The sequence below is a fragment of the Myodes glareolus genome, chromosome 15 (genome assembly GCF_982192425.1).
Source record: "Myodes glareolus chromosome 15, mMyoGla1.1, whole genome shotgun sequence".
Classification (NCBI taxonomy): domain Eukaryota; kingdom Metazoa; phylum Chordata; class Mammalia; order Rodentia; family Cricetidae; genus Myodes; species Myodes glareolus.
This window is the reverse complement of record NC_142040.1, coordinates 24,984,401-25,009,502: the sequence shown is the minus strand read 5'-3', so window position 1 is coordinate 25,009,502 and position 25,102 is coordinate 24,984,401. Positions and strand designations below refer to the sequence as shown.

The 25,102-nt window shown below is 45.3% G+C and overlaps 1 long non-coding RNA gene across 1 annotated transcript; it reads left to right on the top strand.

The window, feature by feature from the left end:
• Positions 1-1,591: 1,591 nt before the first annotated feature.
• On the top strand, positions 1,592-6,288 carry LOC125405138 (uncharacterized). The gene is made up of 4 exons (XR_007233481.3): positions 1,592-1,830; positions 1,932-2,010; positions 2,568-2,712; positions 3,636-6,288. It is a non-coding gene; the product is annotated as an uncharacterized LOC125405138 (long non-coding RNA).
• The last annotated feature ends 18,814 nt before the right edge of the window (positions 6,289-25,102 follow it).

Genomic DNA, 25,102 nt, shown 5'->3' with positions numbered 1-25,102 from the left:
GCCTTCGCATCCCATCTTTCTCACCTCCCCCTGCCTGGTCACACTCAGGCACACACACTCCCAATGTGAGGCCAGCAAGCTGATGCCAGGAACATGGGCCCTTACATCAAGAAGTGAGCTGTGTAAACTAGCATGTATGGGAGATTGTCTGAAGAAATAGCGAGGCCCCAAGCACTCCTAGAAAAAGAGCTTTGGACTCCACACTACTGTAAGTCTCAGACAGGTTGCCATGCGTGTTTTATACAGACCTTCCATGCACCAGACAGGGAAGTCTCACGAGAATCACGACTGTATTGGTTATCCATTGTCTCCCTTTCCTCTAATGCCATCTCCTGTAATGCAAGTGTTGAGTATTGACTGAATATTGACTATATTCTAACAAGTGAGTTAACTGGCTTACCTGCAGATGGAGTGTTTGGTTAAGTAAGTTTTATGTTTTTACATAATGTATGCGGTTAGAACCTGCCTTTGAAATTCTTCTGTATGCATGCATAGACACAGTGGTTGACTTAAAATAACAAACATCTGCTAAGTACCAAACCATAGGAGCAAGATTGTTGACACAAGCTGAGTTTTCATCAAGGTTCTACATCTTGCTGGCTATGGGATTTTGGACAAGTTCTCCAACCCCTGAGCCTCAGTTCCACCATCTGTAGACTTGGGGTAATAAACCCCATTGCCTAGGACTGTTGTGAGGATCCTTCCCCATGATATGAGGTCATGGGTGAGAAATGCTTGGCACGGGTCCCGCTGGAGAGCTTGCACTTCTCAACTAGCGCCTATTATTGCCATTACTGTTATGAAACTGAGACTGTCTCGGGCTCTCCCAGAATGACAGATCCAGGATGGACTCACAGCAACCCACAGCCCGGGTCATTTGGAAAAGGTGTGGCTGCAAACAGAAAGCAACGACTGGCTTGTAGTTTTGCCCAAGAGAAAATGAGACAAAGAAAGACAGGCTCTTGGGCACCCAGCTGTTGTCTGAGCTCACCATGTTTGTGTCAGTGCCCTGATGTTGGTGTGGTAAGTTGTTGACAGAGAATTCCTTGTCCCTATCAGATACAAATACTCAAGAGGTTCAGTTTAAGAGCCCTCCCCCACCCCCCCTTTTTTTTTGACTGCCTGTTGTAATCCAATAGCTAGAGCCAAGATTGTCTTTCTGAGTGATTATATCCTGGGAGGAAGAATCATGGCCTAGAGTCCAGTTAAGGAGATTTAGACCCTTGTCATCTAGAGAATTCCAGCTAATGAACCCTCAGGCAGCAGGAAATGATTTTTAGGCAGCTGAGAAGACATCCATTCTTTAGAAAAGTCACCCTCCTGGTTGGGCCTCTGTGGATTACCCTCTGGAGCCCCTGTCTGGTTTCCCCCACACACTGTTTCTTCCTCTGGTCACCCCTTCTTAGGAGACTGGGGGAAAAAGAGACTGGTCTTCCAAGGTTACTGAACTTATCTCTTTTCCCTTGCAATGCAAACAACTGTGTGAAGGCCACCCAGATTCTGCAATTAAAGAGGAACTTGCAGAGCAGAGCACAGGCCAAGGCTGTTTCATATTCTGCCAAGCTGAGGCTCAAGTTGCCTCTGTGGGAGAATGCCCCAGCCTTTGGGAACTAAGCAGACTGCCTGGCCAAGGAAGCAGGCACTGCGGCCCTAGGCACTTTTCTTGTCTCTAAGCAGGGCTCTGGAACCAGGCAGTGTCTGCTTGAGGACCACAAGTTGAAAGAGCTTTGGTGTTAACAACGGAGACCTACACGGGAAAATCCAGTAGCCGTGGTTCTCAGGGTATGGCCCGGACCAGTTGCCGCAGCATTACCTGGGAAATGGTTGCAAGTATGAATTCTTGGACCTCACCCCATTCCTGTCTACTGATTCAGAAACTCTGAGGGTGGAGGAAGCAAAGGCTTCTAAAATCCTCCTTGTTTTGAAATCAGGTGCACGCAAAAATTTGAGAACTACTGGTACTAGGGATGAAGAAGGCCATTTCAATGACAGATCTTAGGAGAATTCAAGGTACGTTAACCAGGAATGCCTCTCTCTGTTTGTTACCTGCCATCTACCTCCAGGCATAGTGACATACACCTTTAATCCCAGCTGTTGGGAGGCAGAGGCAGGCAGATCTCTGTGAGTTCAAGGCCAGCCTGGTCTATATAGTGAGTTTCAGGACAGTCAGGGCTACGTAATAAGAGCTAGTGAGACCCTGTCTCAAAAAAAAGAAAGAAAGAAAGAAAGAAAGAAAGAAAGAAAGAAGGAAGGAAGGAAGGAAGGAAAGAAAGAAAGAAAGAAAGAAAGAAAGAAAGAAAGAAAAAGAGAAAGAGAGAGGGGGAGAGAGAGAGAGAGAGAGAAAAGAACAGGAGGAGGAGAAAAAAGGAGGGGGAAAAGAGGGGTAGGAAGGGGATGGGAGGGGAAGGAAAGGGAAAGTGGAGGTAGCCTGCAAGATAGACAGAGTTAATATTCAAGAAAAAAGAATACTTGGACCTGTTTGAGTGATATACAGATTGTTCTCATCTATTCATTTATTAATTTTATCAGTACATTATGGAAGTTTCTAATATGTATCCTCCAAAAAGTCATCATTAGGTATGGGATTCCCAAACTGACAAATGAGAACTGTCTGGGAAAGACAGGAATAGAGAGGGAAACAGGAGGATTCCCAGCACTGAAGGTTGGGCCAGACCTCACCAGGTCTCCATGTGCTTCAAAGGACCAAATAAGGTGAGCTTTAAAAAGGGGGAGGGGGGTTGAGAAGTAGAAAAGACCGAGAGAGGGAAGAGTGGGCCTGGACACATTCACCCCACCGTTTGGGGTGCTCGGAACAAAAGGTCAAATGGGGACACTTAGACGGTGAAGTTTACAATCAAATGGATCTCAAGGGGAAGGCTCCAAAGTAAATTGCATAGCATCCTCGTACCTTGACGAGCAAATTTGTTTAGCAAATTGGAAAGCCAAGGTTGGCAAATTCAGAATTCTTAAGAGTTCCATAGTGCTGAGAGGCAAGAGGAGAGGCCACTTATTCCAGTCTACCAGTCCACGGACTACTCCTTGCTTCTCGCTAACTTGTTCCCCACCATGAGGGGCTCCAATCACGCATGGATAAGCCACCCCATGGATAAGCTACAACCCTTGTAAGCAGCCCCCCCTTCTACTGTTTAGTTCTGTAAAGGACACAGAAGAAGCCAGAACCACAGGCAGGCTCTGGAAATAGGCTCAAGGTGTTTGAGGCAGCGAATTCTGTAGTCTTGGTTTCTTGAAACATGTGGAAGCTTAATCTACATGATCACATTATGGTCTGTGGAATATTAAAACCCTGGGGAAAACAAAGAATTCAAGAGTAGATCCTCTAGGAATGAGTCCAAGATAGAGGTCATTATGCCCAGGTCCAAAAATGGCACCAGATAGAAAAAGGAGGAAAAGCTAAGGAAGTAAGGAAGACAGAAAGAATGATGGTGAGTGAGACTTTAGAACCCCTAGAGACACACAATACAAGCACAGTCTCCATTATAACTAGAACACTAGACACTGGAAGAATAATGGAAGGAAGGAAGGGAGGGAGGGAGGGAAGGAGGTGATGGAGGAGGGTTAACTGTCTATGTGTTACTTTCATTGGTTAATAAAGAAACTGCCTTGGCTTTTGATAGGACAGCAGCTTGGATAGGTGGAGTAGACAGAACAGAATGCTGGGAGGAAGAAGGCAATGAGGCAGTCGCCATGACTCTCCTCTCCGAGACAGATGCAGGTTAGAATCCTCCTGGTAAGCCACTACCTCGTGGTGCTACACAGACTATTAAAAATGGATTAGATCAATATATAAGAGTTAGCTAATAAGAGGCTACAGATAATGGGCCAAACAATGTTTAGAAGAATACAGTTTCCGTGTAATTATTTCAGGGGTAAAGCTAGCTGGGAGGCGGGCGGCCCGCCGCTCCTTCTGTAGAATGGTGCCCAACATGGTAACTAAATCCACTTAAAAACCTGAGAGAGCTTAAAAATAAGGGAAAGAGAGTTTAACACAGATTTTGCTGTTTGCTAGGGCGCGCTGTAGAGAGATTTCCTGTTTCAGCATTAGCGGCAGAAAAAAAGCTGTGCCATTTTAAACCGCGGCTTCCTGGGTCCTGCCGCCAGTGCAAACTCCAGCTGTGGAGCATTTCTGGGCCCAGATGTTTGTGTTCCCACTCCGGCTCGGGATCAGGAGGAAAATACTCTGAGACCATGCCTGCTCTCCCCACCTGGACAGACTGTGGGAACAGGCTTAGGCAGACAGGAGAGCATGGAGGATTTCTGCCGCCATACAGAAAGATGTTTGCAAGCTGTGCATTGCTCTACGCATCAGATTTGGCTGTTACTTGGATGAAAAGAGTTTCTGTGTTGCACACTCAGTCTCGGGATTAAACGATTGAGCGCGGCTCCAATGTGGACCTGCTGTGTGCCTGGAACTGTGCTCGGCTCTGAGGCTGGAGCAGCTCTGGCTCTGCTCTGCCAGGCTAAACTGTGCTGACCTCAGGCAGGAACGATCGTAATTATCATAGTAAAAGCGCAGTTAAGGTTTAGACTGGAAATAGGCGGTACTGTATTACCTCTACATGGTGCAACTTAAGTTTTTAAGAACTGCTTAGCATATTAAGAAATGCTCCTGGATACTAAAAATATTACAGATTCACAATAGGACAGATTCAGACATACAAGACCTATAAACGGGTCACAATGTTAGATGACTATACATAGGCTTGGGAGAGAAAAGAAAAAGAATATAAAAAATAAAGTTAATGCCTTAAAAAAAAGGATAAAGTCTTTAAAGAGACAGAGTACAGATACTTATAGATTAAAAAAATAAATAAAAATAAACCACGTAAAAATGGAAAATTCACAGAGAGTCTGAATTCTGTACATTATGTTTTCTTTAAAATTTTTGACTATGAAGGAGCTAAGTACAGAGAGACATTTCATTATATGGGCTGCCAAGCTAAACCAGAATGGATATCATAAAGGTATAATGACTTTCAAATTTGGGTCTAAGGATATGATGCTTTGGAGAGGGTCTTCTTTTGTTTTCACAGATGATGAGACCCTATGGATTGTTTCTATCCCAATATGGTATGATAGACCACGTCCTCCTGAAAGGTTGCTGTGAACACCCTCAAGAAATTACTTCATTCAACTGCCAACTGAGATGAACCTAGCACACAGGTTATCATAAAAGACCTGATTAACAGCACCCCTATTCAGCAGAAAAAAGTTTGGAGAGAAATAACTGCGCCCATATTCCCAACTATTGTTTATAAATGTTCTTTTACATTTAAAGGGGGATATGATATAGATATGAATAATTTGCATTGGTATGGAATTTAAGGTCAATTTTGTTATATGTATATGTATTTCTGATCTTGATTAAGGTATTGTGATTATGTAGTTCATTTAAAAATGTAATGTATAATAAGAAATATAGGTTGTTAATGGATAATTATCGATAATAGTCAATCTTGTAGTCATGTTAATTAGATTTTCTAGATATATAGAGATATATTTCAGTTAGATAGACATTCCTCATATCTTTCAAAGACTTCAGAATATGGCATTTAATGTTTTAATAACTTAGGGCTTTTCATGGCAATGTGACATGTTTGCTCCTGGCAGCACCAATCTACTTCAAGAGGAAGATGGGCATCGAAGAGGCTCCTTATGGAGTTTGATAGCCATTTGGGCAAGAAACTGCTCTTGCCTGGACTGATGCATAGACTGGATACAAAGAACCCACAGAGAGAGGACTACTGAACTTGTCTAAAGGTGAGATGGTCTTTCAGGGTTCCTGATTCATAAAAGAGTCTGCGAGACATTCTGCAGGGCACAGCAGATAGTGACTGAACTGCCTTTGAAATTTCCTGCTTCATGGAAAAGTCTGCTGGATACTATGGGCCTGTAGGCTGAAGATGGATGCCCCAACGGTACAAAAAAACTTTGGGTGACTGTACAGGCAGCGAGATGTCTCTGTCATTTCTAGAGTTTGAAAGTTGCTTATTTCTTGTTTACTTAGGTAATATTATATCCTTCTGGAGTCTTTGATGGAGTTGAAGAATGATTAGTTATAGTTATAGTTTTCCTTAGTTATGATAAAAGATAAAATAGATATAGATATTTTAACTATAATTCTTTCTTGATAACTGTTTTGTTATATGCAATTTTACTATGTTAAAATGAAAGTCTTTCTTTTTTGTTTAAGCAGAAAAAGGGGAAATGATGGAGGAGGGCTAACTGTCTATGTGTTACTTTCATTGGTTAATAAAGAAACTGCCTTGACTTTTGATAGGACAGCAGCTTAGATAGGCAGAGTAGACAGAGCAGAATGCTGGGAGGAGGGCAATGAGGCAGATGGCATGCAGCCAGCCACCAGGTCAGACATGCTGAATCTTTCCCGGTAAGCCAAGACCTCGTGGTGATATACAGATTATTAGAAATGGGTTAATTAAGATGTGAGAGTTAGCCAGTAACTAACTCTGTAGAGATAACGGGCCAGGCAGTGTTTAAATGAATACAATTCGTGTGTTGTTATTTCTCGGGCTAAGCTAGCCATGCAGGATCCAGGCAGGAACACAGCCTGCTTCTTCATTCTACAGGGAGGGAGGAAGGGAGGGAGGGAGGAAGAGAGGGAGGGAGGGAGGAGAAAGAAAGAAGGAGGAGGGGGAGGAAAGAGAATTCACGACCACAGATGAGCATTTTATCTAGAACAAGCAAAAGGATATTTTATAGATAAACAACTGAGTAGCAAATTTACATAGAAAACAGGTAACTTGCTGTGGTATTTGAGCCTTTATAATGTGAGATCGCTTAGCTTCTGGTAACACAGAAACTGCATTTGTGAAGGTTGCTATGGCCAATTATTTTCATGCATATTTATTTTTAGTTTTGTTGTTTACTGTTTAGTCAACAGAGAATACGCTGCGTTTTCTCTGGAAATGCAATGAGGTTAGGTAAGCTGCTCCCTGCTGAGCATTTTGCTTGTGGGACAGAGGTCCAAGGCCATCCAGAGAAGCATTCCAGCCTTTCAAAATTGTTCCTTCAGCTATTAGTTTTTGGAGAGGAAAAAAAAATAACTTTCTAGGATAAAATCAACAGAGTGAATCATAGTGGGAAATTTTTGAAAAACACCGTGAGAAATATAAATAAAAGTCAGCTGGGAACTAGGTATGTTACAAATATGGCGGATGCAGCTAGGCATGTTACAAACATGGCAGATGCAGCTAGGTATGTTACAAACATGGCAGATGAAGCCAGGTATGTTATAAACATGGCAGATGAAGCCAGGTATGTTATAAACATGGCAGATGAAGCCAGGTATGTTATAAACATGGCAGATGAAGCCAGGTATGTTATAAACATGGCAGATGAAGCCAGGTATGTTATAAACATGGCAGATGAAGCCAGGTATGTTATAAACATGGCAGATGAAGCCAGGTATGTTATAAACATGGTAGGTACAGCTAAGTATGCTATGAATATGGTGGATGCAGCCAGGTATGTTACAAATGCAGCGGATGCGGCTAGGTATGTTACAAACATGGCGGATGCAGCTAGGTATGTTACAAATATGGCAGATGCAGCCATATTAAGAGGACTGGGGAGAAGATACCAACAGTAAAGAAAGTGTCCAAGCCTGAGGACCTGTGCTCACATCCCCGGTGCTCACAGAAAGGACAGCTATGGCAGCATGCATGACAGCAAGGGCTAGAGAGGCTGAGGCAGCCGGGTCTCCACACTCGCTCATCGGGAGCCAGCTTAACTTGATTGGGTCGGGAAGCAGTGACTGAGGAAAACATTCAACTTTTGGCTTCTGCATGTTTACACACACAAACACACACACACACACACAGACACACACACACACACACACACGTATGTAATAACCTCTGTACAAACACTCAAATTAACATGTACACACATAAAAAATCAGTGTTTTATTTTAAAATGATAGAAAAGAACAATGGGAAATCACTAACAAAAGAAAAATGGCAGTGAGGAAACTATTTTTGAATATTCAAAAGAATGTGAGATCATGTTAATTTGTATGACCTTTCTAGAATTAGCTATGCAGAAAATGTTAAGAGGATAAAAAAAATGTCATGACCTGAACTTTTACAATTTTTTCCTGAGATGTCTTAGAAGTGTCAAACTGTCAAAATATGTTGACATAAAGATCTGAGCTTTGTAGCATTATCTGGGATAGAGTTTTAGAAGCAAACCTGGGGAGGAGATACAGCTCATATGAGAGCCCCCAGGTTTAGTCCTCAGCATCAAAATCACGTAAGCCATGTTTGTCCTCCCCCAGGTAGCTGTGTTTGGGATCTCACGCTTACTGGGTCCCTTAGAATTTCATTCATTCCTTTCTTCTATTGTATGTGTCTTCAATCTCTCTTCATCTACTAGGCACGAATATGTTTACATTTCTAAAACACTTAGCACCTTTTAAAAATTGCCTTATAATTTCACACATGTATATAATGTATTTGATCCAACCCACCCCCTATACTCCCTCCAGTTTCTCCCCTACCCCCAACTTCACTTTTTTATTGTTGTTTTATTTTGTGAGCCCACACTATTCTAGCCCTCTGCTCTTCTGGACAAGGAGATTCTAGCTTCCTCCACTAAGTTTCCTTTGTCCCAACCCTTCCTATTCACTGATTGTTCCTCTCTTATAATAGGCAAGGCCATCTCCACACGGCCACGTCCTTGATTACCCTGTGGTACTGCCCTTGCCCCTTGCTTTTGTGCATGCCTCAACACCCCAGTCTGCTCCTTCTTTGGTTTCCCGTACACCTCACTCCTGTTTGCCCACTTTCATCAATGTCTGCTCTTCACTGGTCTCTTGAATCTTCTTTTCCCATCACGTTTGGAAGTAGAAAGTATGGGGGGTTGGTTCAGTTCAATAGAGTTATTTCCTCCTGGGATCTCATCCAAGCCCATGTCTTCTGATGGCTTTAACATGATATTATGTCCCTGTCTTGAACCTTCCCTGAAGCCAGACTCAAGGAATATAGCCAGCTGCCTGTTCCTCGTGACATTTGTGGGCTTCAGACATCCCCAACGCTTCTTGGTAGCCCATGCCGGAAACACGAACATTCAGGAGGTTAAGCAGGGGGATTGATTGTTAGCTCTCTACTAACCTGTACTACAAAGTCAGTCAGACAGACAGACAGACAGACAGACAGACATCTTGACTCCATCTCCTCTCCAACACACTTAAATCGCTTCTATTCTCCCCATTTCCTTCATTACAACCAACCACCTGCTCAGTGATTTGAACAACATCATTGGTCATTCTCCTTGGTTCTTCAAACTTCTCTAGAACCAATCGGCAAATAGCAGTTGCTACCTTCAAACCATACCTTATCTTTGACTTTCCTCTCTCTGCACTACCTCTGCCACCACCTTGGTCTTAGCTTCCAGCTCCTCCTGCCTTACTGGGTGGCTTCCCAAACTGCATCCCTAACTATTGCTGCAATTGTTCTCGCCCCTACAGTCTTTTCTTTCGTCCATACCAGGATTTCAAATTTTCAAATAAGGTGATGACTGACAACTTGAATTAGGATAGTGTGGAAAGCCTCGCAGTGGCTGCCAGGACACGCATGCTCCTCTCCTGCCTTGTGTTCTGATGCCTGCCACCTGCACGCTCATCCTACTTCTTCATGTTGTGATCCTTGCTCTTTGGAACACAGACTTATACACCCATGCCATATTGTATTCGGTGCAGTCAACCGTAAGAGACTGGATTTAAGCTTCAAAGGACAAGAAATCATTAATTTTTAAACACATTGAATGAGTTTACTAAATGCATCTTAATTTTGGCAGCTGCACTCATGTACTCCATTAGTTAGGAATTATCTGTTGGCTAAAATGACAATGACATAAATAATAGCAATTTTCCTCTTACATAGCAAGACCTGAAGCCTATCATCCAGAGAGGACAGGTACTTACATGCCACCGTCTATGTCCTGGGTTCCTTCTAATCTTCTCTCCCCCTCCACCTTATATGAGGGTTCCAACTTCAGAGTTGTTTCCTGGTCTGAGGGCAGCTGTTGTGATTCTGGTAAGCATATTCATGTTCCAGAAGAGAGGGAAATTGTTGGAATTCTAGTTGAGACTCGTGAAAGGGGAAACACAGTTGATCATCTTCCCGTGATTTCTGATAAATCATTTCTTGGAAAGGAAAAAGCGGGGGATCAGATTGATGGTAAAAAGAGATGCGTTCCAGCCTAGTGCCAGGGATAAAGGAATCTGAACTTGAGAGCAGGAAGAAGAATGCCAGCACTGTTGGCCTCTTTACTGTGTCCTGGACACTTCAACTCCTACATCTCAAACACTATAGGGTGGGATGAACCATGTCCCTGCCACTGTCTTGTTGAAATCCTTTTTCCCACCCCATACTTCAGAATATGAATGGATTTGAAGAAAGGACTTTTATATTTAAACATAGGTCACTAAGTAGCCGCAGTTATGGATTGAATGAGAAACATCAGAGTTGAGTACCTGTTTCCTAGTTGGCAATGCTATCTGGTAACATGGTTCCATGTTATGGAACCCTTAAGAGGTGAAGCCTTATTAGAGGAAATACATCACTAGGGGTGGATTTTGAGATTTCTGTAGCCCAGTCCCACTTCCTGTTCTCTCTGCTTCCTGTATGCCCAGGAAATACGGTCTGCTTCCTGAAGGCCAAGCCTGTCTCACATCTCTGCTGCCGTAACTGTACTTCCCTAGAACTCTAAGGTGGAATAAGCTCATTCATCTCTAAGTTACCTTTGGTCATGGTTAGTTTACTAAAGAAACAGAAAGGTAACTAAACCAGCCCCTAATCCGGTATGACCAGTGTTATAGAAGGAGATTGGGACCACACACGCAGAGGGGAGTCCATGTGCAGAAACATGGAGTGTCTATTAGCCTAGGAGAGAGAGGCCTCAGAAGAAACCAATTTCGCCAACACCTTGACCCCCAGCCTCCAGGAAAGTGAGGAAAGGAATTATATTGCTTAAGCCACTCCATCTGTGGTGCTTTGTTACAGCAGCCCTCGCTGACTAAGACATGTGATGACACTCATTTTTCCAATAAAGAGACTCACACTCCAAGGAGGTGACATAGCCAAGATCATAAGCCAGGATGTGGCAGTACCAAGCTTCAGCCCTGAGCCTATCCAAAAGTCTGCCTTCCCCATCTTCCACGTACTTCTGGGCTGCACCTAACATACTTCCTCCAAGATTGAAAAGGTCTAGATCCTCTTCCCCTGTTCTCATTAAAGGGGAACACGAGAAAGAAGTACCAATCAGAACCAAGCAAAGAATGTTTCAAGCTCAATGTCTCAAATTGACGGCAGTGCAAGCCACTTGCCAATGTGCTACATGTTCACGAATATTTTAAACAAAGTCGGTTGTCAAGCCAGATGGAAGACGATCAATGATGTGATCCCACTCAACAAAAATGTAACTTTTTTAAAGGAATTTTAATCTTTTAGGGTTCTGCCATTCTGTTTTCAGTTCTTTTGAAATTCCCAATTCTGTGTGAAATTAGGAAAGTATCACTGTAATCCTGCCTTAGACTACCTTCTTGTTCTAGTTTAAATGTGACGAGGCACCCGAAAGGCCCATGTGCTGAAGGACGTTGGAAGATGGTTGGATCACAAGGACTCTCACTTCACTGATGGATTAATATGGACAAAAAGAATGGGTCAGAGGAGGTACAGCTTGGATGGATGAGGAAGGCCAGTTGGGATATAGATTTAAAGAGTAATCTTGTCCCACATGGTTCATGTGCCCTTTCTCTCTCTCTCTCTCTCTCTCTCTCTCTCTCTCTCTCTCTCTCTCTCTCTCCTCTCTCTCTTTCTCTCATTCTTCTTGATTGCTGTGTGAGGTCGGGAGCCTTCCTCTATTATGCACTTCGTCCATGATGATTTTCATCACTAAAGGTCCCAAAGGACTGAAACCAAATAGCCTTGAACCAAAACTTCTAAAACCAGGAGCGATGTTGTTCCTTTCCCCTAAGGTGATTTTCTCTGGTATTCTGTCACAGTAGCAAAAAATAAACAGGGCTGTGCTCTGGTTAGTCTGTGTTTCGTTGTCGTGATACATTAACAACATTCACGGAGTTTGTCCTAGTGGGACAGGAGATCAGTTTATTTCATTTTAAACGGCTCGTTGTGTGCACATAAATGTACAAGTTGTCGGAACAAGGAACTGGTTTGGTGGTGGTGGTTGGTTTTGCTGTTCTTGTTAGCACAGCATTTCATTTGGTTATATTTTAAATGTAAAAATGCATAATGTAGCTGGGCAGTGGTAGTGCACACATTTAATCCTCAGGAGGCAGAGGCAGACAAATCTCTGTGAGTTCGGAGACCAGCCTGGTCTACAGAGTGCGTGCTATGATAGCCAGGACTGTTCCACAGAGAGAGCCTATCTCAAAAAACAAAGCAAAGCAAAAATGTATAGTGTATAAGGCAGAATATTTGATAATATGGGAACGAGGAAACGTTAAGCCAAAGAACAACATGCATTTAAAATAAATCAAAACTTTTATTTTTTAAAATGCCAGCATCTTGTAATTCAACACATCTATCTTATTTTAATTGTAAAAGACAGAGGGATACTTAGACTGGAGAGGTGTTTGCTGAACTTAGATGCTTCAGCCAGAGCTCTCAGCATAAGGCTCCATAGAAAACATTCCTGGCTCTCCTGTTGATGTCGCTCTTGATTTGGTACTGTGAGCAAACAGGACAGTGAATGGCCATGTAGTCATCACAAACAGACCCAGGAATGCCATGTCGGGTTCAGTAGACAGTCATCATTGCCACCGTTGTCCCACACAAACAACATTCATTCATGTCAGAGGCCACTTGACACCCACGACACAGAAAACAAAATGTCATAGATTCAGACTCCATGGTCACTGAAGCAATCCTACAGGCTGCCTGCCAGCTGGAATTTCGGGACACTTGAACAAATCCAGGATGCTTCACAATGACCTTTGTGACTGAGATGTTTTCAGTATGGGTTCTCAAGAGCTCTAGTAGTAAAAAAAAAAAAAAAAAAAGGTTTGGATCAGAAAGTGTCTTATGGTCTGAGGTCAATCTTACTTGAAGTCCGGAGAACTGTTTTAATGATTCAGATCAAATCTGACTCCTACTCCAAGCAACAGAAAATACAGAAAATTTTAAACTGTGGGTTTCAGAAATCTGAGACGAGACAATCTGAGGTTTTTAGGGACTGCTTTCAGATTTGAAAAAGTTAGCAAAATAACGGTTTACTGTAGGCAATAGAGGCAAAAAAAAAAAACCCAACATGCCAGATGCTAAGCTAATAGATGAAAATTGCAAGACAAGATATCTGTCCACTCTACCAAGAAAGGCTAGAGAAACTGCACGGTGAGCCAGCCTACAATGCACAGGGGACAAACCCAGTGAGACATGCTTCCTTTTTCAGAAGAGAATAGCATGCCCTTCAAGAAAGACTTGGATCCTCTGTGCATACTGTTAGGAAAAACAGATCAACACGCAGATATACTTTGAATTCAAAGATCAGAAAAACCCACATACATTTTTGGCATATACAGTTACATTCAAGACAGAAATAATTTGGATTATCACAGCTTCCTATACCACTAAATCACACACTGAAAGAGAGTTCTAATCATCTGACAAATGATTAGAACAAACGAGGTAACTTGATATGTGGCTGGTTATACAAAATAAGTAACCAAAAAAAAGTTTTTCTCTTCTGGACTATATGGCAAAGCGAATTCAATTCTGGGAAAATGTTGGAATTGGAGGGAAATTGAAGGCTTGAGAGACTGACATCAAAACAAAAAAAAAAAACCTGGAGAGGTGCAGTCTGCCAGAGCTTGCCTAAGGGCTGGACGGAGGAAGCTGGGCACTGCCAACAGGGACGGAGTGGGAGAGAGTCTCCCAGCCCTCACCCCTTGCTTTGCCCCACCTTTCCTAGGACAAATCACAGCTGACCTAACAAACCCAGCAGGACCAGAGAGCCTCTGCCTCACTCCGGTGCCCAGTCAATGGGTAGAAAGCAAGGGCGGTGCTATGGCAATGACTCTCGCAACATTTTTAGGCTAATAGATTCTGGGACCACGTACTAGGCACTCATAGTAGCTAAATAGAATGAAGAAAGAGTCTTCAGTGAGTAAGGGGCAAACTGCTGCTAGCAGGTCAGTGTTGCCTCAGCAGTGTTGCCAAGGAAACAAAAGGCTTCGCTCCCTTTCACTCTCCAGCGGCAGGGCGGGCGGCTCAGCGCCTTCGCCTTCGGCTACTCCCCACGCCACACACACTTTCTGATCCACTCCCCCTCACATCCTGCTGTAAATCTTTCTGAAAGCTCAGCCTTTACTCCCAGATAATGTGTCTGTCCAGGCAGCTTGCATCCAGTCTGGCTTTGTTAGCAGTTTCTCCAAGCTGTTGCTCTCCCTCTCTCTCTCTGGCTCCCCGGAGACAGAGGCAGGTGAACACATCGGACCCACAGCTGGAAGTGGCAAAGTGGGCTTTGTTCTGTTGTGACATCTGCCTGGAAGCTCTTCTCATGCCCATAGAATCAAGGAGGACAGATGTGTTCTTCAAGTCTGTACTGTAGGCCCACAAGGTGGCTGTGTCGGTGAGAGGGATCTAAGAAGCCAGTTGGAGAAAATTCAGGCCCAGAATTGGGGTTAGGTAAATAACTGAGAGGATGGAGCCTGCAGGGGGCAGTCTCCACTGCCCTGTGTCCTGCAGGGGGCAGTCTCTACTGCCCTGTGTCCCATCATGCCCTTGTCTTATTCACAATCAACTGATGGCTCAGTTGCCCCTACACCTATGTCAAGGAGTGGGAGGAGGCAGAATGGGAGAGTAAATGTCCCAAGTATCAGCGCAAAATTCAGTTGAAACCTCCTTTGGACTTTATCTTTTGGAAATAGCATCTAATGGGGTATAGTGCAGAAGTGCTGAGAACCCCAGATTGGCTTCACCTTCCCCCTCTGTCTGGGCTTCCCCAAGATTTGGAAAGATAAAGATATTTCCATGGGGAAAGCAGCAGGCACCGGAGCTCTGAGGACACTCCCAAGTGCCAATAGGATCCCTGCTGTTTTCCAGGCTTGGGATCCTGGAGCAAAATCATGGAGCATGCTAAGCAAATGCAGGACTATAGAGTCAAGAGGGCTTCAGCTGAGTTTGAAGCCACGCCTCCGTTTTCCAGCAGTGGGTTCTTGGGTGAAGCAAATGACCTCCAGACATCTCAGCCTTACACCTCAAAGGAGAACATATGTGTCCATTAATTAGCATAGGCTGGAGATTCAGTGACATCTGGCATGGTTCCTGGGTCCTTGTGTGCAGATAAATGCCACTATTCTGCAGGTACTGACTGGGCACAATCAGTGTTAGAAATTAAGACCTAGCGGGAGTGAACACAAGAAAGTCTAAACCCCTTTTCTTGTTCTGCTCTTCTCCGGCTGCCTCCAGGCCTTGAGTGCGGGGGTCATAGCGCCTGCATGGGTCCAGCTGAGGGCCAGGATCTTTTTATGAAGAAGGGCTTCCCAGAACATTTGCTGGTACATCAGACTCCTTGCTTCCTGTTCAGGGTTTCAGGGCCAAGACACAGGCGTTTACCTCTCTCTTGACTCTACGATGTGTATTCCTAGAGTCCTAGGTGAGTACCCAAATGCAGATTCACGCTTTCCTTCTGTCTCAGCCCAAGCAAGTCCTTCTCCTCACTCCCCTCCCCACTGAAAACTGCAGAGCGAAGGACACCAATGCCCACCAGGTGACCATGGCTTTGACCTTGAGGAGAGTCATTTGTCCAACCAAGGGCACTCTGAGGCTCACCGGAACACTTCTGTCTCATGCAGAGAAGAAAGGCATGGGGGTCTTTGCAATGCCTGTTGGACCTTCTGAGGCTCAGACAGACCCATGAGAATCAAATGAGCAACTGCTCTCTGGAGCCCCAGGCTTGCCACAGGCTTGCCCCAGGCTCACCCACTGCAGGAGTAAGAACAGACACCCAGCTGAGTCTGAAGCTCAGTCACAAGGAACTCCCATTCTTTCCCAGTCATTGCCACCAAGGAGAGAGGCACCTAGGAAAGCTATGACAAAGGGCTTGTGGGGGAGGGGACCAGAAGGGGAGCAGAGCCTAGCGTATACCACAGTTAACTGAGAGAGGAGAGAATTTCTTTGGTAACAAGGCTGGCCCAGCCATTCTCAGGCTCCCAAGTGACCTGGGCCTCTCAGGGGTGCCTATAAATCATTTCGCACCAGTCAGGGTTGCTTGTGTGTTATGCATCACCATAAAATATTTTTGAGCAAAAAACTCTGGCACTCTGGCCTCCTTTTTAATTTTTCCCTTAAGTCACAGGACCCCAGACCCCCTGGCCCCCTGGAAGATCCCAAGCGAATCAAATTACTGCTGGAGAAAAAGTGTGCTGCCCTGGCCTCCTCCCTCATTGAACCCACGGCTGGCTCTTTTTCAGCCGAGGATGTGGCTGTTGCCCTGGGAGGCAACCAGAGGGCTGTGGCCCCACAGGTGCGCCGGGAGGACGGCAGGAGCCTGGAGGAAACAGAGCTTGGCTGGACCTAGAAGCTGATCCTGGCTACATTATTACAAAAAGTTATTAAACGATATTCAGTTACAGGATCCCAGGCTTAACAAAGAATGAGGCCCCGTGCAGCCCCAAACCATATGGGCCCAGAGGCTGCACACACCTGCATGGGAGCAGGCAGGCCTGGTTAGAAGCCATCATCAGGTCTAGGAAAACCATAAAGTTCGGACTTGCTTCACGGCACTTTCTAATTAGCTGTGCAGTGGGTTTTCTCCACTTCCCTATAAAGGCCTGTGCCCCCCTCCTCCACCCTTTTCTCTCCCCTACGGCCCCAGACACCTGGGAGAAGGTTCCCAGTGGAGGCCCCCAGCACTCAGACCGTGGAAGACACTCTAGACAGGAAGACATCCACCTCTGTGTCCAAAACACAAAGCAGAGAGGAGTGCCTCGGAAGGGAGTGAGTCGGTGAGTGGATGCCGCTAAAGAAGAGGGAGAAGCTGCGAGTAGGTGGCGCTGATCAAGGGGAGGAAATTAGGCTAACCAATTACATGTACCCCCACGGACTGGATAGACAGAGTGTAAAGGAGGGTATGAATTCTGTGTGGCGACATGTGAAAAGATTCTTTTCACGGCAGATGCTTACGTCAATTTCTGCGATAATTTTATTTGCTTATTTATTTATTTGCTTATTTATTTATTTATTTATTTATGGCTGGGAAAGTTGTGTATGCCTGTGATGCTGACTACACTGTCATACCTGAAGACAGCTTAGTCTCCTGGGCCGCGGCCATGCCTCCCCCATAGAGTTGCCTTGGTGCTTGTAGGATGCTTGCATAAGGCACATTTACAAATACATGAAATTTTTGTAATACAAAAGACAATTTGAAATACAAAGACAAGATGGCTAAATTCTATAATGAGCTGGTTGTGGCAGAGAAAAACCTACAGAGGTGGTAAGGACCAAACTCCTTAATCCAGACTTTTCTGGAGCGCCAGCACGTGAAGTAACAGTCGGGAGGGAGGGTTTGTCTCCCGCCACTGTTCACCCGCAAAAGAAAGAGGAAAAATGCAAACTATTTTGGAGGAAGCCAAAGTGTCTCTTGACCTCTTCCCTGGCTGGAGTGGTGGTTCCTCAGGAGCTGAAGTCACCGTTTGGCAGGTGCTAAAGGTGAGCCTGGGCCTGGCTTGCTCCTTTTGCCCTCCAGGATGCAAACCTCTTGAAAAGATAAAGGAGCAGAGTGTGAGGCGAGGCCTTGTGCCTGGGTAAATGGATGTGCCTGACAGCTTCCTGGCGTTCGGCCGGGGAGATGTCCTGCAAAGCTTTGAAAACTGTGTGGAGACTCCAGTGAGCTGCTCTGAGGCAGATCTACAGGACTTATACACCTGGACACTTGTTCCTGGCTACTGGAGCAGCAACGTTAGCCAGGCCTGCTACTCTAGGCCACACTGTGCTTTGCAAGAGAATTACCTTGTGAGAACTCAGGGTTTTACTATTGGTCAGTGTGTAGATACATTTCTACCACGCAGTATTGGTATAAAGCAATGGTCTGGGGACCAGTCATGTCTGTGCCTATGTGAATATATCTTTTAAAATGTAAGAGATTCTGCAAAAGAGGACTGCTCAGGAGAAGGCCAGGTTTTCTTTTCTCTTGCCTTTCCACTTTTTTTTTTATTATTTTTTTTATGACGGATTCTTACTAGAGAGCTAGGGCTAACCTTGAACTTAGGTTCTTCCCTCCTCAGATGCCCCTACTGGGTCCGCATTTCCGTTCTTTATCAAGCCGAGTGGGAGAAGAGACTTCAGACTTGGAAGAAGGGATGGCGTATTCAGAAGAGGACAGGGTGTGGGAATTGTCGGGAAAAAGTCCCCACCCCCATGGGCTTTGAAGGATGTAAGACAAGCTTACACAATAGCTCATATTCCAGCCCCAGAAGGGAGGAGGCCACGCTGTGTAATATTTCCAGTTACGTTCAAGAAACAGCCTGGAATGATCATAATTCTTGTCTGCAGCAAATGGAAGGGTGAGGCAAGGGAACCACGCAAGAGTAATTAGGCAGCCAGTGACCGTGGCTCTGAACCTGCGGGCCCTGGTAAACACAACATAAATTTTTTAAGGGCTCCATTGCCCTGCGTGCAGCACAACTTTGATATCTGAGCCGCAATTAGACTTTGCCCTCGCGAGGAATCAGCTAAATGCTTGTAAAGCACACCTGTGATCCCGGCATGTCGTGTTTCCAGGCCCATGTGCACACTCCTTCCTTGTGATCCTGCAGCTTGTGACAGCCACTTGTGGGTCTTCTCTTGAGGCGATGGCCTCCTGGCGCTCTGGGGACCCTTTCCAAACAGTGAAAATAGTTTTGCCAGTTGCTGCATCGCAGGCACTGAAGGGTGATATTAAATCTGGGGCGGCTAACACTCCCTAGAGAAATGAATCGGAGAGATGAAAGTCTTCGCTGGACTCTACAAGATTCTCTACTTTCATGCATCTTCGGTGTTTTAGAAGTCGCTCCTTCGCTTCTGTCCCGAGACATTTATCTTGGTGTTCCAGCAGACATGTGGAAGATACCATCTGCGTGGGGATTTCCGCTGGAAGCCCGTCCAAAGCAGCAACGCCTTCCTTCCCAGAATGCACTGTTCTCTCTTGCCTTTTCCTCAGATCATCCCAGGCAGGAACATCTTGCCGCTGAGCACCAGGAAGGGGGAGAGTAAGAAAGGTGGAGGAGGGGGAGGGGAAGGAGGAGAGGGGGAAGGGAAGGAGGGAGGGTGGGCTAGGAAACCAATTATGTATGACAAAGAAAAATACTCTTCTCTTATTCCTGGTATTTAGTCTTTGTTAGATGGAGCTCACTTCCAACATACCGTAAGTTTTTGCCCCAGCAGCCAACCTGCCTCAGCCACCCGGCAGTGACATCATCACGTGCCACCAGGTGACTTTCCACATCAGCTATGCGATGTGTTCACTCCTTGAAAGTGCCCATCGATCACAGTTCTCTTGCTTCCTGTCTGTTGTCTGCCTGTTTGTCTGTCTGCCTCTCCCCCTCCTCCACTCCCCCATCCCGCAATCTCTGCCACTACCTCTACTGTGCCTGGACTGTTCCCTTAGGGGCACACTACAGCAGGGCCTGCGGAAGGTACCCATTTTACCGAGTTTTTTTCCCCCTTTCCATGCAGCCACAGCAAGTCCTACAGAAGAAATAAGCAGTCCTGGCACACACACACACACACACAAAACGCTCTCGGAAATGGCCCCCATTTCCAACCCCCGGCTCCTAACTATTCCAACAAGGGTGACTTCCAAAGCCTGCTGCTCCTTCAAGGTGTCTGTGACTCTTCCATCCACAGATGAGCTATCTGGTTAGGAGCAAAGACTCTCTCTCAAGCTAGACTCCCTGTGTTCACATATCAACAAGCCATCTGGCAGCTGGGTCACCCTGGCCAGATTGCTTAACCTGGTCACTTACAGAATATGACCACAAATAATAGCAGCTTCATTAAATGTGAATGTATGCGAAGCAATGTAAGAGTACTTCATGCAAAATAACTACTCAAACATTATTAACTACTCTTATTACTTCTCATGGAATTATTCCCCCATCCCACCTGAAACTCGCTCTGTAGACCAGGTTGGCCTCGAACTCAGAGATCCACCTGCCTCTGCTTCCCAAGTGCTGTGATTAAAGGCATGTGCCACTACCAGTCGGCTTTTGTTGTTTATTATCATTAAGGTTTTTATGTGCATGAGTGTGTTTGCCTACCTGGGTGTCTCTTGTCCAAAGGCTAGAAGAGGGTATAGGATCTCCTAGAACTGGAATCATATATACATGGTTATGAGCAACCATGTGGGTACTAGGAACCGAACCTAGGTCATCTGGAAAGGTAGCCAGAGCTCTTAACCACTGAACCAACACTGCAGCCCCCTCGTAGTAGTATCTTGTCGCTATCTGTTGGTAACTCATTTTCTCGAGTCTTTTTTTCCCCTTGGATTATTCCAATTTAAAACTGGAATAATCTGTCCTTTAAGGTAAGATTTGGGGCCCTATTCTTTCCTTCCTTTCTTCCAAGTTGTATACTAATAACTGGATTATTAAAGTTGTAAAAAGGAGAGCAAACAAAAATTATGTGAGAGGTAGAGACAAAGTTCTGTATTAAAATGCAGGCCTAGCATGTATGAGGCTCTAATTTTCATCTTGGGCGCCAAGAGATTAAAATTAAGATATTCAACCTCCCTGACTTCTGGAGTATAGAGAAAGGAAGTATTTTAGTCACAGTTGCTGTGAAGAGACACCGTGACCAAGGCAACTCTTACAAAAAAAATTAATTATAAGCTTGCTCATGGTTTCAGAGGTTTAATCCATTATCATCATGGTGGGGAGCATGAAAGCACACAGGCAGACATAGTGCTGGAGAAGAAGGTGAAAGTTATAACCTGAACCAGAAGCAGTGAGGGTGGTGGGGCTGAGACTGGCATGGGTTTTCAAAACCTCAAAATCAGCACCCAGTGACACACTTTCTCCAATATTCCAACAAAGGCCACACCTCCTAACCCTTCTCAAATAGTGCCACTCCCTGGTGACTAAGTATTCAGGTATATGAGCCTGAGGAGGACATTCTTATTCAAACCACCACACAATGGCTGGAGGTTTAAACAGTGAGCATAGAGAAAGAAGAGAATAAAAGAGAGTGTATGAGTTGCAGAGAAATACCAGGATTCCCAGGTCAAGGAATGACAAGGACCTGTGGGTGCCACTAAGTCAAGCATGCACAGAATAAAGTATTAGGGTGATGACGGGAGCATCTAAGACTCTAATCTCAGTAAACACAGATCTGCAATAATGAAACAGCTTTCCTATGACATCCAATTAGCCATGTTCTCAGTGCCTTCTGGGTGTTTTTTTGCCATGCCAAGTTCTTTCAGAGAAGCTCTGCTTTGTCAAAGGCAGAGAGCAAACTGGAGAGATTCTGTACACCTTCTACCTCCCCACCGGCAGTGTGCCTTCCCTGTGACCCCGGGGGTGACATCCTCTCTGCCATGCTCATGCCAGCTGCAGTGGCTCTCCAGGAAGAGCCTCTTGCCCACTCTTGCTTTGGACTTTCAGGGCTGGCAGTGCCCCTAAGTTCTGCACCAACCACTTGAGGGTCAGATCAAGAGATAGCCACCAAATGGGCATGCCCATCTGCCAGCCCTCCAGGAACTGCGGATGCCAGCATGTCAGAGCAGGTAACAACATCAGAGGTCATCAGGTTGGGTCTTTGATTTCAAAAACTGCCACCCAGGCTCTTCCCGTTTCCGTGACTATGAGATATGTTGCCGCCTCCAGGTTCAGACGCCACTGTTTTCCTTCCCTCTCTGGTCTCATTTCCCATACAGAAACTACATTTGAACAAGTAAAATGCACGAAAGCATTTGAGTCTGAGCTCTCTGAAAGCCTTTAAGTGCAACCCACAGGAAGACACAAATGATTCTGTAGACATTCCTATGTATAGAACCGAAGAACCAAGTATTCATGATACCGTCCTGAAATGTGGCGTGTTTGAAGATGGTTGTGTCCACTAAATTGAATTCATGATAGAGGGTGTAGATCACACTGACTTAGGAAGTGTCTTTGCATGGGAGCCATATAAAAATAAACATTGAGACACAGATCATGAGCTGGCAGAACAACCCATAGGCGAGTCTATGAAACAAGCCTGAAATAATGCAGAAAGTGAGAAGGTAAAGTGTTGTGGGCATTCATTCTGCCAATAGATTTGGGGTACTGGCCTTAGGGTGTGGCCTCTTGTCTGCAGATGCAGTCTCTTATAAGGAAAGAGGGAGGCAATCACTCTCTCTCTTGCTCTCACGCTGACTCAGATGGTAGGAGTGAAGCGGGAAGCTTGCTGATGGTGCTCTTTCCCCCTGGGCAGAGCAACTGTGGCGGCCTCCTAACTGTCCTGTCGCAGTGAGCATTCACCACTGTTATACATCTAAATGAATTCTTTTGACCTCTCCCAGACTCTCGTGGATTCTTGCTACAAAGGGAAGAGGAAAAACTGTGACAAGCTACTTATGGAGGCAAAGCTAGAACTCAGTAGCCGTGGGACCCCAAATAAACAATCTAGAACATATTGCAGCATTGCCCCCCTCCTCCCAGATCAGAAAATTAGATGCGGCCCTCTGTAGAGTCCTGTATCTTGGTATTGAGGATTTCCACTGGGAATAGTTAACCCAGAAAACATCTTCCTTGTGATGGGAGAGCTGAGTAGATCCCAGGCGGACACAGAAAACCCTCAAAGAAGAGAGAGGCACGAGACCCTGGTGCCTGGGGCGAGAAGTCATCTACACCCAGAAACATCTACCTCTACTGCAGACAGACAAACCCCAAGGGAGACAGGTGGACGGCATTTGGAAGAGACATCACTAGCCTCCAGCCCCAGAAATGCCACATTGTCCCATGCTGTCATGCGCTCCTTGCTAATCCCCCTGCCTAGCTTTTAAAATCAAAAAGCCCAAAATAGCCAAAGTCAGGCAGAGAGGGTCCACGTGACAAGAGGCGCTGTGCGATTGCTTTAACTCAGATGAATACCAAGTCCCCTTCGTTTTTCCTCTTCACATAGCGTTCCTGGCTTTAAACAGTAAGGAGAAGCTCCCTGCAATCTGCAACCCAACTGTGGAGGGAGACTTTTGATTACAGTTCCCGCTGCTGCTTCTCTGAACCCTCTACCCACCCTCAGCAGTGAATGCTGTACAACTCGCCACCTCCGTGACACTCGCGCCTACAGAAGGGCCCAGGAAGCCAAACAGAAGGCCTGAGAACATTTCCCATCTAAAATGACTTTGAAGAGTCTGAGGTTGAAAGACTCCATGTAATTACAAATTGTCATCATAACACAAATATGTCTGCGTGGACAAGTCCAAGGGAGAAGGGAATTTTCACCAGTGACCAAGCCCTGGAGTTCACTGATCAAATACACATTTCAAGTTTCCCAGGCCTGGCATGTTCACCTCCCAGCATGTGCGGTCCATCTGGAACACATGGCCAGTGCAGACAGACAGGCACTGGGCTGCGAGCAGAAGAGGCAAGGACACTCGGAGCGCGCCTGCCAATAGTCATGGGCTTGAGGGGTTGCCTAAGTCCTCTGCGCTTGCTTTCTCGAGATTGTGAAAGCGCTTTGAAGGGGAGAGAAGGACTACGTCACAGCCCTGAGAAAGGATCAAACAGAGCGCTGCATCTTGGTTGTGAAACTTGGAATGCCTCCACTTTGGTCACTGCCGGAACTTTCTGTTCCCTTCTTCAGATGCGTTAACTGGACAAACAAAACCAGACAATGGGAAAAATGTCAGAGCTTATCCAAAGAGCCTTCTTTGTCCACTTGCTTGTAATCATTTTGCTTTAAGCTCCATAACACATGGATCTGCTCTCTTTATCTGGGTTTCTCTCACCTTGTCAACATCTACTACCATAGAGGCCCAGCTGAGGAATTCCTGCACTCAAGGCTTTGGGCCGAGCAATCAGTGGGGAGGCAGGGCCTCTTAGCTGTGGTTCTTTTCAAGAGGATTTTACTGAAAGATGAAATCGTTCATATAAATGAAGATACATCAGCAGTAGGCACCAAATAAGGACCAAAGAAGTGGCCTAAATAGTTGATGCAGTCCAGGTTAGATATGCTTGTATACAAGGCTATGCATGGAGCTTGTTTCCTTCCACGTTCTTAGGAATAACCTGCCTGGTGCGGGAGAATTATCTGTATTCTGTCAATCATATTTTAATAAAACGCTGATTGGCCAGGCAGGCAGTATAGGCAGGAAAGCCAGACAGGAAGTAGGGGTGGAGCAAAGAGACTGGGAGTATTCTGGAAGCAGAAGCTCTCTCTCAGCCACTCCTGCGCAGACCACCGAAGAGGCAGCATGTAACTTGCCCAGCTGAGAAAGGTACGGAGCCAATGTGGCTAATGTAGATAAAGATAATGGGGTAACATAAGTTATGAGTTAACAAGAAGCCTGACCTAATGGGCCAATCAGTTTATAACCTTATGGAGTCTGTGTGTGATTTTCCGTGGGGCTTGCTGGCTTGTTGGGGTACCGGGCGGGACAGAAACCCCAACAAGCTGGCCCTCGTGTTACACCTGCCACCAACCATCCCTGGTTTTCCAGTATATATACAATGGGTTCCTCTCCACTGGATACTTCCTTCTGGAACTTCAGTTATTTTCTATTCAAAACAAGTGGTTTACTATTTTTTATGTACATTTATGTGCTCTTGCATGAGTTTATGTACTCTATGTATAAGCAAGAGTCCCTAGAAGCCAGAGGAAAGTATCAGATCTTAGGCGACTCAAGTTGCAGGTGGTGGTGAGCTGCCATGTGAGTGCTAAAAATTGAACTAGAGTCCTCTGCAAGAGGAGCAAATGCCTTAACTGCTGAGCCACCTCTCCAGGCCTGCCTTTCTTTACTCCCTGTAACCAGCTAAAGAGTTCTGCTGTGCAGCAAGGGACCAGCCCCATGGCTCTTCCTTTTCTCCTCACAGTTTCGTCTTTATCATTGTTTTTGCTTCTGTTTGCTTTTCTCACATTATTTCTTAGAT